Source organism: Cricetulus griseus, assembly GCF_003668045.3.
Source record: "Cricetulus griseus strain 17A/GY chromosome 1 unlocalized genomic scaffold, alternate assembly CriGri-PICRH-1.0 chr1_1, whole genome shotgun sequence".
Lineage (NCBI taxonomy): Eukaryota > Metazoa > Chordata > Mammalia > Rodentia > Cricetidae > Cricetulus > Cricetulus griseus.
Genome location: NW_023276807.1, coordinates 64,770,034 through 64,782,056, shown reverse-complemented (window position 1 = coordinate 64,782,056; position 12,023 = coordinate 64,770,034). Strand labels below are relative to the sequence as shown.

The 12,023-nt window shown below is 40.2% G+C and overlaps 1 protein-coding gene across 1 annotated transcript in view; it reads right to left on the bottom strand.

Moving 5' to 3' along the window:
• Positions 1-12,023, bottom strand: part of Csmd1 (CUB and Sushi multiple domains 1) — a 1,205,306-nt gene that overhangs the window by 384,448 nt on the left and 808,835 nt on the right. The window lies entirely within an intron of this gene.

The following is a 12,023-nucleotide window of genomic DNA, read 5'->3' as shown; positions in this document are numbered from 1 at the left end:
TCTCTGCTGTCCTCTCTCCTCTCTCCCCTCCTCCCTCTCTCCCTGGTCTGGAATGTGCAGCGTCCTGTCAATCACTTCTACCAAATCCCTTTGGCATCAGCACCATCAGATACTTTATCCCCGTTTAGTTTACTGCCATAATAAATCTCAGTTGGACTGACTAGATGCTAACACATCTTAAGCTGGAGTTCCTAGAAGTGAGCTAGAGGTTTGGGAGAGGTTGTGACATGAAAATGAGTGGCCATTGCCTTTGGGACATCAATACACCCTGATGCAAACACTGGTAGTGATGAGTCAGCTCTTCTGTCCATATGCATCCAATGCCCATGACACAGGCCATTTGGCTCTGTGCTTCATATGATACAGGGACTTGGGGGACAGATATCACAGCTATGATGGCATTACCATTCTGTAATGTGTGGACAAATGACATACAAAAGCAAATAAGCTCTACTTTGCAATAAAAATTAAAACAGATTTTTTTTTCCTTTTGAAGATGGAATGATTATATCCTTGCCCAGATTCCTCCTGACACTTAGCTGCCTCTTGTCCTGGGCTTCCCACTGTGCACTCACTGTAATTTCCCACACTGTGTTATTAAGTGTGCACCAACTGTTTGAGTTTGCTTTTTTTCGCTCAATAAATTCTGCTACTAAATAACTTGCTTCGTGAGCCTTTTCACAGAATGTGACTTTTTTTTTCAACAAAAGCTTTACCCTCGTTGAGACTCCAATAGCCCTTTAAAATAATCAGCCCCATTACTTGTCAAATGGCTGTGATTTGCCTTTGAGTGTCTTCAATTTTGCCAAAGCCAGCATCCTCTGGAAGTCATTCGCCACTGACAGCACATGAATAGCACAATGTGTATAATAGCCCATGGAAAGCCTATGACCAGCTGTCCCCTCGATGACGAGGGACTTCTTGGAGTTCTGAGTTGCTTTACTGAAGTGAGGTGACACAGGATTGTGGCTCTGCATCCCCCACCTCATCAATTGTGGGGAGATGTAGCCCCACCGCATGCCTCAATTTCATACTCCATCTCTGGAAATTGCTATGATGAGCCACTCCACCGCTGTCTGAATGACAAAAATGCTGAAATACTATATAACACAGGACATTCCCCATCACCATGCTAGTAGACAGTGAAATGTAAAAAATACCAGGACACCATTCCCAGCCAAGCTGTGATAACCCCCATCCATAAATATATGTAGAGTGAGTTAGGGATCCTCAGAGTGGATGGAAGTACTCTGTGAATTGCAGCCTGTGGCAGGAATGAGCTCTGCATCTAGCCTTACAAGAGCCATGATAAACAACAATGATGAGTCAGGGTAAATAAAGGAAAGCAACAGAAATACTCACAGAACTTGTGGACTAGTTTAAGATCAAGTGAGAAGGGAGAAAAATAAGTATAGACACATTGACAGATGCACTTGATGGGCAGCCCTGGGTTTAGGAAGGTGGCCTGTGGCAAGAGCCTTGAGGCAGAAGGGTGGGCAGCAGGCTGTGTCATGCAGGGATGGGTCAACAGAGCAGAAAGGCAAGCTAGATGCAAGAATTCAGTGCTTATGGGAGTGGATACTGAGCTTTGTCTTGGGAATGTGACTGGAAACCAGACATGTCCACCATGCAACCACATCTACAATTTATTCAGCTCAAAGGCTGCCTGACAGGCCAGGAGAAGCAACTGGAACATGGTAGCAATTGGCCTCCTTGTAGTTTGTTAAATTGGCTATATTAACTGTTTTTTTTTTTTTTCTGAATGTGTCTGTTCCATGGACCAGTTAGGGCATCAGTTAGAGTGTGAAGATGTGGGTGAACAGCACATGAGGAGACCTTGTCCAGTTGTGTGTGTTGGGGAGGTAGTACTGTGCATACCAGAAGAGAGGCCACAGGCCACCAGTAAAGGTGACATCTTCAGGAGATGTGCATAGAAGACCCCCACAACTGGACAGCAAGAAAATAGGGCGACCAGGACATCTCATCTCACATACCCTCAAAAGTATGAATGTCAGTGATGACTTGCTGAGGTATGTTTGTAGGAAAGGGAACACTATTGGATGAGGCAGTCAACAGTGGGGAAGTCATATGGTAAGCATATTGATTCTTAAGCAAAACCCAGGCCAGGAACCAAACACAGGGGTAGAGGAAAAGCAAAGCAGGCAGGGGACAGGTCAAGTTCTGAGCACTGCCATGTGCACTAAGGTCCAGGAAGAGCATGGGAGTCTAGAGCTACAAGGACTTGTTGCCTTGACAACACCTCATTGATTCTGACTATATGGGGTTTTCATCCTGCTCTTGAATTAACCAGGGCATATCTGTGTAGTATCTGAAGATCAGAGCCCCAAGGATCTGAGGCTTTTAGCCAAATACCTTCAAGGACCTGTGTCAAAAAGGGGCCAGAAGAGAGCAAAGTGTTACCCCAATGTTGGTTTGACTTCCATGCAATGAGGCTCCATTTAAAACCCCCTCATCTGTTAAACACACCAAAGACTTAGTTTGCTAAAGTTTCATGTAATTGTAGCTTATCTTACTTAATCTCACCTCACAGCAAAGTTGTTTTGCATATAAATGTAAAATCCACAGGTGTTTACCTACTTTGTATGATACTTTTAATTGAAACATGAGGGTTTTCTATTTGTTTAAATTCATAGCAAGAATACTTCAAAATTTATCTTCCTTCCCATTCACTTAGGTATACAACCATCTATCCTAGCATGTGTGCTAGTTTGCATGTTTGGTGCCCATGCTCTGACAGAATGCTGACACAGACAACCTACAAGGAAGAAATTCAGTTTGGATTCACAGTTTCTGCACACAATCACTTGACTTTACTGGTGCAGAAGCATGAGGCATAGGGGGCTGTTCATCTCATAGCAGTCAGGAAGCAGAGAGAAAAATAAAGAGGAAGAGGCAAGATCAATGACCATCCTCCAAAGCACAGAGACATGCTTCTTCCAGTCAAGTCACTCCTTCCATTCCCCAACAGTTTACCCAACAAGGAATTCATCAGTGGGTTAACTACTCATTGACTAGGTCCTTGTCCTCATAACCCACCAATGAAATCTAACCTCTGATCTTTGGTTTGGGGGTAAAGCCTTCAACACCTGAACTTTTTTGGGGGGGCATTCAAACCACAAACTATAGTTTTGGGACACAACTGTAGTATCTGATGCTTCTCCAGGAAATACTTAGAGCTGACCACTGAATCACACTGCATGGTGTTCTCCAAGTGCCATGTATGACATCTGACAGCTTGTATAAAACTAACATTTGAAAGGGTTTCATACTTCTGATGCTAAATGAGATAATGCTAACACTCCAATTAGACCCCAGTCAAGGACATGACACATGATACAAAGATACAGCTAACAATAGAACAATACTCTAGATTTCCATCCATGTTAATCTATCATTCATGTACTTGATGACATCCAGTGACACAGACACAGGAACTATTCAGTATCAAATTCTTAAGTGGATTCACAAACAAGGAAGTTTTTTTTTTTTTTTTAAAAGAACACCTTTGTTATGTTAGGAAGCAGACATGACTCCATGGGTATGTATGTAAAGGTCAGTTCTATCTTTTAGAAACAACTGTCAATTAAAAAAAGAGAACTCTTCTCTCCTATATACCAGGAAAAAAATCCTACTGCAATAGCAAAGACTCAAATATTTTAATGACATCACAGTTACCGCAGAGCTGAGGAAGTGAGTGCCCTGTATGTCTTTAGTCAGAAATCACAATCATTTCACTTCTCTAACTTAAGGGTCTATGAAGGGAAGCTGTGAGTTCACATTGGGTGGCTCCTATCACAGCCAGCTTTTCAGTTCCAACTCAGTGCTCAGCATCTGATCTCAGAATTGCATCAGCAATGTAAAAATACAGTCTGCCTTCCTATTAAGAGGTTCTAGGCTTAGCTGACAGCCACCAGCCACTCCACCATTCAGCAGGGAACCAACTAAAACAATTACTGGTTCATTAAGGAGGCATTTCATATGCCTCTGTGACAACTCTCTGGGGATTGCTACACTTAGTAGAACCCATAACCACCATCACCCTCCATTGCCCACCTTGTAAATCTATGTGTTGGTAGGAACTCCAGGATACTGGATACTATCAGAAGTAGAGAGCAGTTTCTCACAAATCCATGGGAAATGCAGAGACCAACATTGTGCAGAATATCAAGCACAATTGAGCTTCCTATTGGCAAGTGTACTTTGAATGTGCCAAGTAGTCCATGTTTTTATGAAAATAATGATTTGCTTATCTGGAAACATATTAGGGAAATATTCAGGTCAATTTCGTGATCTAAATAATATCCCAATGTGTAGGATTTGTGACTTGGAGACAGCTATGCTAGTACGTTTAAAAAACACTACCCCCTCTTTTAGTTATGGTGTCCCATCCTCTACCACCCTCATGGGATATAAAAATCTACACTGTGCACTTGGCCCTTGTGGCAGGCCTGTATTCAGTGACATCCACTGGCCTTCAGAATTTCTAAACACTCTTTTTGGGAATGGAAATTAAAATTGGTTTTAAAAGGTCACTTAATAGCTTTTTTTGTGTCATCAAGGGCCCCTAAGAAGTGTCATCTGTTGGGTCACATTAAGAAACAAACCAACTGTAGGAACCTGACCTTTATCTGATTATGTGAGATATCTTGACTGTTATAAACTTTACTTTTATACTAATTTCCACTCAAATTCATATGTTGAAATCTCATCAAGCCATTTGATGGCACTAGGAGGTAGGGTCTTTGAGAAGTGATTGAGTCATGGTATTGAGCCCTCATGAATGGAACCAGTATCCATGTAGAAGAGAACATAAAGACCATCCCAGCCTCTTCTGCAATATGAGGACACAGCAAGAAAGCCAACTATGTACCAGGAAGCCAGCTTTTAACCCATGCAAAATTGGCCAGCTTAGCCAATTTTTAGCAATTTCTAGCTTGCTAAATTCTAAAAAAATGTAAGATTGTATTTTAAGCCAATGATCAAACCAAAGCTAACCAAACCAACCAATAAAAGTTTTGTTTTGCTTCATGGATACAGGATCATACTATGCACTTCAGGAACGATTCAAGACTGTGATCCTCCTGTCTCAATCCCCAAGGTGCAGGTGCTTGACCTAAACCAAACTGACTGCTTAAGTAGACAATGGTTCAATGTTTTGTTTCTTTCTTCTGCTGTGGGGTTTCTTTTCCTCTACTGGGGCATCTGGCTACAGGGAAAATCATGGACAGTCAGGTATCCTTGTCCAGTTATGCCAACTGTAAAATAAAGCACAGCTTCCTGTGCTCAGAAATATTTCCCCCTGGATGGAGTGACATGCCTCCTGGGTCACCTGAGAGAATTTTGATTTTTCCATGTTTTCCAGTTTCTTATTGTCACCCATTGCACCAACATCACTTCAGTTCAAGAACAGAAGTTTAAGGACAGCCTTGGTACACAGCCTGGATTACATGAGATCTTCCTTGTCTCAACCACCCAAATATTAAAAAAGAAGTTCAAATATTTAATTTCACTTAGTGCAATATCCTCCAGATCCATCCATATTGTCACAAAGAATGATGTTTCTTTCATTATATGGCTATGTAGATTTCTACTGCATAGACAGCACAGTTAAACCCTTTTCATTTGTTAATTATATCCCACTGAAGCTGGGGGGGGGAAATGAAAATCTTTAATACTAATGTAAAGACATTGAGAAGCTTACATTGCAATTGACTACTGGAAGCATCACTCTACAAACGTGATATAAATGTATGAATATTTCTCTCAGATTCACCAGGGGATGGGTCAACACTCCCAGAACACAGATGCTCGGGGGTTTTTATATAAATAGATGAACTACAAGGCTGGTGGAAAAGCTAAGCTGCTAAAAGCAATTGCTCTTCTTTCAGAGGACCTGCATTCCATTCCCAGTACCCCATGGAAGTTCACAACTGCCTAGAACTCCTGCTCCAGGGGATCTGACACCTTCTTCTGGCCTCTGTCAGTACCTGCACACATGTGGCACACACACACACACACACACACACACACACACACACACACACGTGCATGCCTGCACACACAATATATAAAAATGACATAAAAATTATAAATATGTAAATATAATTCACATATGGCTCCTGCACATTTAAGATCTATCTCCTCCATATCAACTTGTATTCATTAGTACAACACACATTTTTAGCAATATCTATATTACATGGATAAAATAATATAATTATTATAAATTGCTTTAGTGTACTGTTCAAAGAACAATAAAGGGCACTTCAATTTCAATACAGGGACTGAATTGAGACACCAACTGTATAAGAATTCATTCATGTGGAAAACCCCTACTACCTCTATTTTCATGGAGTCCCAGGTCACCCAAACCATATCAGCTGTGTTCATCACTCTTGATTTTGTCCCATAACTTGAAGGTAAGACCCTGATGCTACAGATACCATATTCTTCAGATACAGAATCTTTAGTAATCAATCTGGGACTGACTTGGAAGCCTTCTCCCTGAGGACTAGCTCTTATAGTATCTGGAGGTGCTGTACAACTGGGCTAGGAAGAAAAGCAATCAGTAGTCCTACAAAGCTGTGAAGTCTATGGACCACAACAATGACCATCTTGGCAAGATATTCTCAATGCTGCACTTCTATCTTGTGGACAATTACCATTGGAGTCTAATAATGTCTGCTGAATAGGAGAGAAATCATGTCTGGTTCTATAAATGTGGCCAAAAACACATTGCTGAATGTCATAGATCCTAGAGGAGGATTAACTACTGTTATTTTCTTAAAACAGCGTAATTCCTAACTGTGTTATAAATATTGATCAATATCCCATAGATAAGTGAAGCTCTTACCTGTCATTGAATGGTTTTTGTTGTTATTATTTATTTATTTGTTTGCAGTAGGTGAAGACCACAACAGAAAGACTAACTGGGAAAAGGCACAGAATAAGAGACTTGGGGAATCCAGCCCCAATTTATACATCTACCATACAACACCGACAACTAAGACTTAGGGAGAGGGAGTATCACACAAAAGGGGACAGGAAGATTGTAAGTGCTAGAGGACCAAGATGCATGCTAGGAGATAGTATCTTCTACATATGACAGGGAAGCTATACTAATGAAATGTCAACAATATGGTTGCCTATTGATATCCCCACTGGCAACACCAGATGACATGCCAATATGGATCAGGGAAATTTCACAAGACTTAAATGAAGAACTATCAGCTATCAAAGGTCCCTGAAAGGAGGTAGGAGGTAGGTGTGTGTGTGTGTGTTTGTGTGTGTGTTTGTGTGTGTGTGTGTGTGTGTGTGTGTGTGTGTGTGTAAATAGTAATTCAGGAGAATGGGGTTCTGAATTTGAAAGATAGTTGGAGAAGGGGCATAGAAGGTGTTGGAGTGGAGAGAGGAAGAGTGTGCAAATGATGTAAATAAAATATACATGTGTGAAATTTTCAACAAATTAAAATGTTTAAAAAAACAATGTAGCTATGTATATACAGAACACAAACTGTATATGAATGTGTGTGCATTTATGCATAAAGCTAACTGTTTATGAACATATATGTTTTAAAGTCTGTGTAATGGACATTTTGAACTTGAGTACACCTCACATTCTAACTAATACCTATATGTAGATATAAACATGTGCGTATCTGTCACACACATACATAAACACATGTGTAAATACAAGGGTTCCCCAGGACTCTGATCTTCTGAGACAATGTTTTTTTTCTCAGAGAGGTTCTAGCCATGAACTTTTAGACCAGTTCCTTTCAATCCATACAATGTACAGTTAAGGCATACACATTGATTTCTCAGGAATTGATCGCAGCCCCCTCGAGAGTTTTACCTGTACCTTGTACGACTTGGCTGTGTATATGTGAAATATGTTCCCATGTTTACCACCTCATTAGTTTTATTGACTTTCAGTGATGACACCCCAGCAGGAGCAGTGGTAATTGAGTTGTTATAAGTCTCCTTCTGTGCTTAATTAAATTTTCTTGAGAGATTTTTATGTTTTATACTTTTCCATGTGAAGCATGGTATGTAATAAGCACTCCTAATAGTTTCATTTATTAACTGTTGTTTTCTAGCATTCCTTTGAAGTTGATATTATAATACACTGTATGTGTTGTTGATTCCAGAGGGAGGCTTTAAACTCCCCCCACTCATTCTCTTGTACCAGTGACTTTATGTAAACACTTAGTAGAAACCGACATGAGGTACTTGGTTCTACAACAGCCAAACAAGAATAAAGACCAGGGAAGAAAATGCATCATGGAGAGTGAGCCAGAGTCTAAAAACTGGGATCTCCAATGGGCACTGGGAATTTATATGTTGCATCTTAGTTTTGAAAGCAATGACCAGGTCAGATATCCCCAAGGAGGCTGACAGACTCTTTTCATAAACAGTTCTTCATCCAATCTCCTCACGAGTCACTGCCTTGGAAAATTCTCTCTCTCTCTCTCTCTCTCTCTCTCTCTCTCTCTCTCTCTCTCTCTCTCAATTCATAATACAACTTCATCACCACATACTTTATTGGGAAACCCACTTATTTGGAATGTCTCCCAAGGAATCAAATTAAGTCTAATTATACTTAATGGCAATGTCTGGTGCTTAATTCGGATGGTAATTCTGCTTAATTGAGATGCCTTCAGGTGCCGAAGTGGCATTCTGAGAGTGCTAGTGTGTATGAGTGAATCAACCTGGGATCCTTTACTTCTTCTCTCAACATTTCTACAAAATACTTGATGCAGAGCAAAGCATATTCTTCAGTATGAGATTCAGGATATTATTCTTGTTAACTATCGAGGGCTCTGCACAATAAAACTTGTATATAATATTAACACATTTATGTAGCATCACACAAAGACAACAGAGAAAAGCTGAATTTTGTCAATAAGAGAAGTATTTGAAACTCAGGTACATCCAAGACATCTGCATTTCAGGGTTTAAATGGGTTTAAGACTCAGCTTCAAGATGTTCAAGAACATACCTCCTGAGAAGGAGATAAAGAGGTTTAGTAAAACCCTAAGCAATCTATGAACCAAATCATCTCCTGAATCTAGAACCTTGGGTTTGTTAGTCTGCTTGTGAAACATAGCAAGTGAGCCCCAGTTGACCCATCGTAGACTTGGACTTCTAGTGTTTCTTCTGCAGTTTCCCAAATAAGGCTGTTTTGCTCTTTGGATAATTATCCTTAATTTTGGTTCCTGTAGCTAAGGATAGTCTCTGGCATGTTTTAATCCCAGCACTCAGGATGCATAGGCAGGCGACCTCTGTGAGTTTGAGGTCAGCCTGGTCTACAAAGAGAGTTCCAGAACAATTAGGGCTAAAAAAAATAATGATGGGGAATGTACTTCTTTGTATGATTATCTTACTATTGAATAAAATACTGTTTGGCCAATGAGACAGCAAGTTAGACAGGACTAAGAGTCAAAGAGGATTCTGGGAAATGTAGTAGAGAAGTGGTGATCCAGGCAGGAAGTGACATAGCAAGGAGACTCATATTTAAGAAAGGAGAAAAAGGAAGTTTCCCCTTCCTCCTCCAGTGGCGCCATGTGAGCCACTGGCAAGAGAGGGTGCCAGCGAAAGGCATCCTCTATAAGATAAGTATTATAACATATATAGATTTATGATAATTAAGACTGAGCTAGCAGATGAGAAGTCCTAGTCATTGGCCAAGCAGCTTTGAACGTAATACAAGTCTCTCTGTGCATAAATTGGGGTCCTAACTCGGGTGGGTGGCTGGCATAAATCGCACATGTGGCGGTGGGGCTTGGCGGCTTTTGGCAGAAAGATTTATCGTAACAAAAGAAAAAAGAAATAAATGTGGAAAAATTGAGATCCTTATCACATTCCTGATTATTGGAGAAATGCTTAGGGTTCCTGAAGTCAGTGTAATATATACACTAGGGGTTTGTCATATGGGAACTTTATTGTCTTAAGTTGTAATCATTCAATCCCTAATTTGTAGAGAGTTTTCATTATAAAGAGATATTGAACTTTATTAAATGTTAATTCTGCATCTATTTAGCTGGTGTTGACTTCTAACCTTACCTCTGTTTCTGTATTTGTTTTATACACATTGATTTGCATACTAGGGACCATCTTTGCATTACTCTAATGAAGCCAACTTGACCATAGTGAATTTTCCTTCTAACAACAACCAGTCAAATCCCAAACTAGCAGAACAGAAATAAGTGAAGTTTAGAATCAAAGAACAACACTGAGACAATGGAACAACCAGTTGTTCTTTTCAAAGATAAAGAAAATTGAAAAACCTTTAGACAACCTACCTCAACAAAAGTGAAAACTCAAATAAATAAGGGAGAGCTTCAAAGATTCTATTACAATAGGTATCACTAAAATTCAGAAAAGTACTAGAGAAAATTTTGAGAAAATGTATTATACTTAACTGCAAAATTCAGAAGAAATTGGTAAGTTCCTAGACACACATGACTTACCATAATTGAAACTAGAAGATACAAAAACATAAACAGATCAACAGTAGATAATGAGATTGAAGTCTCCAAAGAAAACCCCATGACTGCATTTGTTAACTGCTGAATTTTATCAGAGTTTTGAAAGAACTGACGCAATTGTTCTTCTAGCTATTCCATAGAATAAAGAAAAGAGAAGTGCTCCCAATCCCAGGAGCCAGGATCCCACAGTCACAAAATCAAGTAAGGTCACACAGGAAGGAAAGCAGTGGGTCCATTTCCCTGATAAGCACAAGTGGGAAACCCCTAAAATAATATGTAAAGTTCAATGTCATCCTCTCTCATGTCACTCATAGTACCTGCTGGAGAGTAGGTGTATGGCAAAGCCCTGGAGGACAGAGAATACTCAACAAGAGACTCAAGAAGTGCTCCCCTTCAGCCCCTCCCCACCCTTCTCAACTGCAGTTACATCCTTCTGAGTCTACAGGCAAGGCAACTGTGGGTCATTCTTTAATGCCTTTAGAACCCTTCTTTTCACACCGCTCCTTTCCCACTGGAAGAATTACATAGCATTCAGTCTGTTCCTCCAGTCCACTATACACAAATAGTACACGCACTCTTCCTCTTTCTCGATGGACAGGCCCTGAGGGGAGGCTTTGCTATGGCTGTTTCTCATGTTTTTGTTACCCTGATTGTTGTTACAGAAGATTCTTTGTTATAGGCCACTCATTGTCCCAAATGCAGTGAAAAAAAAAAGGGGGGGTAATAGCCACAGGTGTTCTGCAAATCGTCATTATTATAGGCATGGTTCTTCTATGCCTAGATTCTTCTGTGTTTTTCCAATGAGGGGATGCTGAATTTATTGAGTCATTCAATGGTTGAGAGATGATGCAATCCATCATGTACATAGTGTAGGCTGTGTATGGTTGGAGAGGACTTAAGAGTTCTCTCCAGCCAATGGTGTAGCACCCAGGAAGACACAGGGAACAGCCATAGTGATTGAAGGGGTTCAGGAGTACAGTTGGCAGGAGTCAGGGATGCAAATGGAGCAGCATGCAGGAAGACCACAGGCTAGGAGGGGTTACCACCTCCCTTCTCGTGAGGAGCTCCCCACTTCTGTGTGATCTTCCATGCATTTCTTTTTGCTGAACCACAGGGAATATGTAGACAGTAAGTAACCCATTCTTTTGATGTATATTGATCCATTCCCTTTAGTTATATTACTGCCAAAATCAAATCTAAGAAAAGAGGTTGTCCTACCTCCTTAATTGCAAAAATAAAACATTTTATGCTTTATAAATGTCACAATAAGACTCTTTGGGCGGCAATGGCATCTCTTTAGAGAGGACATAAACATGTATTTTTTCTTGTACTGCATGGCAGTAGAGGTAATATATATTTGCCATTAATTCAATTCTACATCTAGTATACCACAAAGCAAGCAAACACAATTGTTTTCAATTTCTTCTCCAAACATTTCCATCTGACTTTCAAGCCTTTGCTAAGCCCTCAAGGTCAAATGACTTAATGTGGAAGAGACAAAACAGAATGTTT